Source organism: Nicotiana tabacum, chromosome 11 (genome assembly GCF_000715075.1).
Source record: "Nicotiana tabacum cultivar K326 chromosome 11, ASM71507v2, whole genome shotgun sequence".
NCBI classification, from domain to species: domain Eukaryota; kingdom Viridiplantae; phylum Streptophyta; class Magnoliopsida; order Solanales; family Solanaceae; genus Nicotiana; species Nicotiana tabacum.
In genome coordinates this window covers 135,953,676-135,959,675 of record NC_134090.1, presented here as the reverse complement: position 1 = coordinate 135,959,675, position 6,000 = coordinate 135,953,676, and positions in this window count along the sequence as shown.

Genomic DNA, 6,000 nt, shown 5'->3' with positions numbered 1-6,000 from the left:
CCCAAGCCCATAATTCCTAGGCTCATACCCCTTAACCTAAATATAACTCTAGAAACCTAAGCCTATAAAAGAAGCTAACCCCTACACCTAAAGGAAATCAGCCAAAAAATTACAAAAAATGAAAGGAGCCTAAACAATAGAGACCTACACCTAAATATCTACAGAAAAAGGCGTCTAACAAGAGCTGTCCGCCGTTTTCAACAAAAGGACCCCCCTCCCACTACGTCGTCTTCTCCAACAACCCCCCCCCCCCAGTTCATCTCCTTCAGAAAAAGGACGACCCCTGAACTTCCAACGATAACAACCCTTTAGCCTCTACCATTTGAACCCTCACCCAAAGGACCTCTTGGTCGTTCTTCTTCTACAATTCGCGGACAAACCAAAATAAACCCCTACTTGTCGTTGTCTTCTTCAACAGAGAGGACAGCTAGTTGTTACACCAAAAACCCCACCCCAAAACGACCCTTCACTCCTCCTCTCCTCACCAGTGGCGAACTCGCTGGAACACGCACACGATCTACACACATTCAATCGGAGAGAGACCCAGACTCTTCCATCAATACCCGGATCTAAGCGTGAGGGTATCTCGAGTTAACCAGGGCTGCCTATCGAAGCTTTAGGATCCTTTTTGACCTTCTTTCTCTTAACTAAAAAATATAGCAACATCTCCTAGCTTCAAAGAGCAACAGGATCAGTATAGTCCCGGTCAAGCTTGAGTTCCGGCGAGTTCGAGATTGTTGCCGTTTATTGGCTTCCGTCTAGGTTCGATTTGAGATCGTTATTCTCTATTTCTGGTTTAAGGTTTGAGTTTCGATTCTTTCATTTATATGTTCTGTTTCTGTTTATTTACGATGCTCTGTTTATGAAGTCCTTGCTATTGTTAATTGCTATCTCCCTTTAATTTCATATACATGGTTTTGATGACATGAATTTGGAGTTACACGTTGTGAATTCTGTCAGTTAGTTTCTTTATCTGCGATTTGGCTTCACTTTTTGCCTGGATTCAGAATGTTGGGTTTAGCTTCATTTTGTTGTTTGTTGTTGTTTCATCAAGCTTTAAATGTTTCTCTGTTGAACCTGTGCGGCTGAATTTCGATCATCTTTTCAGCCTTTATTTGGCTCTTCTAAAATGTTGTGTCGTTGATTGAGGTATGGACCTCAGTTTCAGATAATGTAATTGTTTGGACGCCATAGTGTTATGAGAATGGTTTGTTCATTTTGTGTTTGTCAAATGATCTTATTTTGGTTGGTTGATAATTGAATGCCTGACTATGTATAACACCTAAAGCATGCACAACTTCTGCCACACTAGTTCTATTTTCATAATCAATAACTTCAATAATCTCAAATTCATTTAAGAAGTAAGCATGAGCCTTCGTACTTTGCTTTAAGCACGTAATTAAATCATCACAATTACGGGTACGGTTCCCGTGGCGTAGTTGTGATACCTAATTAGTTTTAAACATGAATATACGTAGTTCATTTAGTTGAATGCGTTTTCCTTTAATAGATTTGAGGTGTACCATCCAATCACCTAGTCTATGGCCCTCACATCGGTATCTTAACTAGTATAGAAAATTCCTTGAACTCCCGTAGATTGCTTTAGGCGGGTTTAATTAATTGATCATCGTGGTTATGGGTACGGTTCCCGTAGCATAGTCATGATACCAATTTCCAAATCCGGGTATACATTTTATGTGACCTGACTCCAATTTCCAACAGGTTTAAATAAAGCGTGTCGGGTGCATTTCATATAGCGCGGCTTACGATGTGTTTTAAATAACTTTGAATTTTCCTAAAAATATTAAAAGCGGCTAAAAGGTTAAAAATTGCACATAGGTTTAAAAGTGTTTTGAAATCAGATAGTTAGGCCAATAATAATAGTTGAGCGACCGCGCTAAAACCACAGAACTCGGGAATGCCTAACACCTTCTCCCGGGTTAACAGAATTACTTATCCGGATTTCTGTGTTCGCAGACTATAAAAAAGAGTCAATCTTTCCTCGATTCGGTATTTAAACCGGTGACTTGGGACACCATAAATTATCCCAAGTGGCGACTCTGAATCTAAAAATTAATCCCGTTTCGATTGTCACTTAAATTGAAAAAAACTTCCTTATGCCCCTTCCAGGGGTAGGAAAAATTTGGTGTGACATGTGCGGGTGCGTGCACCGAGGTATTCATGATCTGGTAGTTAGTAGGCTATTATATACCTTGTTTTGCTACCGTGCTTCTTGATTTTATGTCTTCTCTATTTATGTTACTTCGTGAGATATTATTAATGTTAAAATCATGTTTAGGCCACATGCTTAATTATTTGAGACATGATAGGGCTATTTTTGTCATATTGAGCTATTTGCCTCAGCCGTAATCATATTGTACAGTCATGATAGTCACATTTGCATGTTATATATCTGTCTCTGAGCACTTTTGATATGCTGTCTCACATGTTATTGGTATCCTTGTACGTGACACAAGTTTGGACTGTATTTGAGGGACATCATGATATTCCGTGTTATATAATTATATTATATTTCTATGAGAAGTTTTTATATTGAAACTTGAGTGGATTAATGATTGAAGTGGGCCATAGAGCCATATTTATATTGATATTTGGATCGGGTTTCATGCCACAATGATTATATTAATATTGAGGTGACGCATATGCCAAGCCCCACATTAGGCTAAGCGGGCACCAGGCCGCCCCATTTGGGATAAGTGATTATGATTAGTGCTTGGGTAGGATCCGCCCCTACAGAATCTGACATACCAGTAGTGGGCACAGGCATAGTATTTCATGTACGTGCTTTGATGATGGGCAGTTATGCCAGGCACCCATACAATGCTAAGTGTGATTATTGTAATGGATCCATGGTGATATTAATGTTGGGGCATTTGAGCCAGGCACCTGAAGTTTGCTAAGATTGTGGGTACTTAATGATTCCACTGTGAAAACTGAATTGTTGACATGTATACTTGACATGTAGGCATAGACATATACCTTCCACATGCTAGACCATGACATGACGTTTGATTACTTCACATGTGCGCTTAGAGATGTACCTTTCTCATGCTAGACAATAGCGTAGCATCTGATTACTTGACATGTATATTTGACAAGTAGGCATAGAGATGCATTTTTCTCATGCTAACTGGTAAATGAAAAGTTGTATCTGATGTTGTAAATTAGGAAAAACACGGTTCTTTTGATAAACTCATGTTTAATTGATTTCAACGGTAAGATTTAAACTGGGACTGCTATACTTAAAAGGCATGTATACCTTTTCATATCTCATCCCCTAAGTTATATACCTTTGTTGTCTTCTCTATACTGTTATGAACTATTATTTGTTTTTGATGTTGGACTCCAACTATCTTACGAGCTTGTCGTTGCTTTCAACCCGATTTTAGGTTTGTTACTTATTGAGTACATGGATCAGTTTTATACTACACTTGTGCACCTTACGTGCGGATCTTGGAGCTAATGAGGTCGTGTATCACGGGAGCTGGCATTGAAGAAGTAACTGCGTTCTGGTTATAGCTGTCACTTGTCCTTGGTAGCTTTAGAATTGCAAATATATTTATGTATATTTCAAACAAATGATGTATTTATTTCGTAGAAGCTTTGTAAATTCCAAGTCATAAATGTTCATGATTTGTATTACCAATTCTTGAAATTTTATATAAAAGTTCAGTTATTTTATTTATTGACCCCTATGCTTCTTATTTGAGATGTTTTGTCTGTTAATTGACTTACCTAGCGGGTTGGGTTAGGTACCATCACGACTAGCCATATTTTGGTCGTGATAGATACATCCTCAAAATGAGCGTTGCAAGTGACATAACGTGAATCTGAAACTTTTTTGGCGAGCTTGTAAATTCTTGCAAGAAACTTTATCACATTCCTCACATTCACCCAATCATCAGATTCAAGAGGATCTGCACTACTACTGCCACAAAGAGGAGAACAAAGATAAGTAGAAAATCCATCATAAAAAAGATAAAACTTGTCAAAGAACTTTTCAAAGTTTTGCGCCGTATCCAACATCAAATACATGGAATTTCACCTAGTAGGAACATCCAAACACAATGTTTTAGTACATTCTACCTTTACAAGTGTATAACACTATTTAAACTTTAAGGTCCTTGCAGACGATGATCTCACATACCCTATAGTATTTCTAACACGTGTGACAGAAGCATCAATTTCTTTCAAACCATCTTGCACAATTAGATTAAGTTTATGAGCCATGCATATCACATGAAGATGCTTACCACTCATCATATTAGTTTTTCATATATCTAACTTTTTAGACAATTTCTTGACTGTGACATCATTAGAAGAAGTATTATCCACGATAATAGTGAACACCTCGTCTAATTTCCATTCAAGCAAACAATTACAAATAACTTTAGCTATCTCTTCACGCTTATGACTAGTGATAAGGTAAAAATTTAGTATTTTTTTCTGCACCTTCCAATCCCTATCCATGAAGTGAGCTGTCAAACACATATAATTTATTCTTTGCAATAAAGTCCATGTGTTTGTTGTGTGGCAAATTTTTGGTTGTGCTTCTCTAAAAGACCTTCTTAGATTTTGCTTTAGTTCACCGTAAACTTTATAACATTCGCTTGTTATTGTTTTACGAGAAGGAAGACAAAATAGTGGTTGATTTATTCTCATAAACTTCATAAAGCCTTTTTTTCTACAAAGCTAAATAGTAGTTCATCAATAATTATTATCTCAATTAAAGCCCTCCTAACCACTTCTTGATCAAATTTCAAAAGTGATCCTCCATCCTTTTGGCAAGATTGAAAGTTTATCCTTATTTGAGTTGTAATTACCCAACCAGTCGTTTCGAGAGTTGTAGCCCTGTTTCCCCATTTACTGCTCCTTTTGTGATTTATAGTTGTATATGACTTGTCGGGTTAGTCGGTTCGGGTCCGGAAGAATTTCTAAAGGAATTGGGACACTTAGTCTCAAAGTTGGAAGCTTAACTTGAAAAGGTTGAGCGGATGTTGACTTATGTGTAAACAATCCCAGATTTTAGTTTTGACGGTTTTGTTGGGTGATTTTGGACTTAGGTGCGTGTCCGAATTGTGATTTGGAGGTTCGTAGTGGAATTAGGCTTGAAATGGCGAAAGTTGAATTTTTGGGAAGTTTGACCGGGAGTGGACTTTTTGATATCAGGATCGAATTGGTATTTTGGAAGTTGGAGTAGGCCCGTGGTGTCATTTGTGACGTGTTTGCAAAATTTGGAGTCAATCGGACATGGTTTAATAGGTTTTGGCATCAGTTGTAAAAATTGGAAGTTTCAAAGTTTATTAGGCTTGAATTGCAGTGCTATTCGTATTTTTGATGTTGTACGAGGTGATTTAAGGGCTCAACTAAGTTCGTATGATGTTTTAGGACTTGTTGGTATATTTGGTTGAGGCCCCGAGGGCCTCGGGTTGATTTCGAGTGGTTAACGGACTTGGAATTGAACTTAGTGAAGTTGCTGAAGTTGAGGATTGCTGGTGTAATCGCACCTGCGAAGTGGGCACCGCAGGTGCGAGCTTGCAGATGCGGGGTGAGGTCCACAGATGCGGAGTTTGAAGGGAGGTGAGCAGGTGCCACCAAGTGTGAAGGTTTTCTTGCACCTGCGTGACCTCAAATGCGGCAGGAAGACCGCAAAACCAGAATTGGACTGTAGAGCTGGGCTCTGCAAAAGCGCATCTGCAGGAGCGAAAGTTTGGCCGCAGGTGAAGAGGTAGCCGCAGAAGCGGGCTTTGGGTCGCTCTTCTGAAACAGCAGAAGCGGCTAAGTGGGCTGCAGAAGCGAGATTGCTAGGCAAAACCTATAAAAATGAGGGTTTCGAGATTTTCACCATTTCTAACATTTTGTGCTCGGGTTTTGAAGATTTATAGAGTATTTTCGAGGGGATTCTTGAGGTAAGTTCCTTGTACTTATTTTTATTCAATAATCTTGTTTCCCCATTGATTTTCCTACCTAGATTGGTGG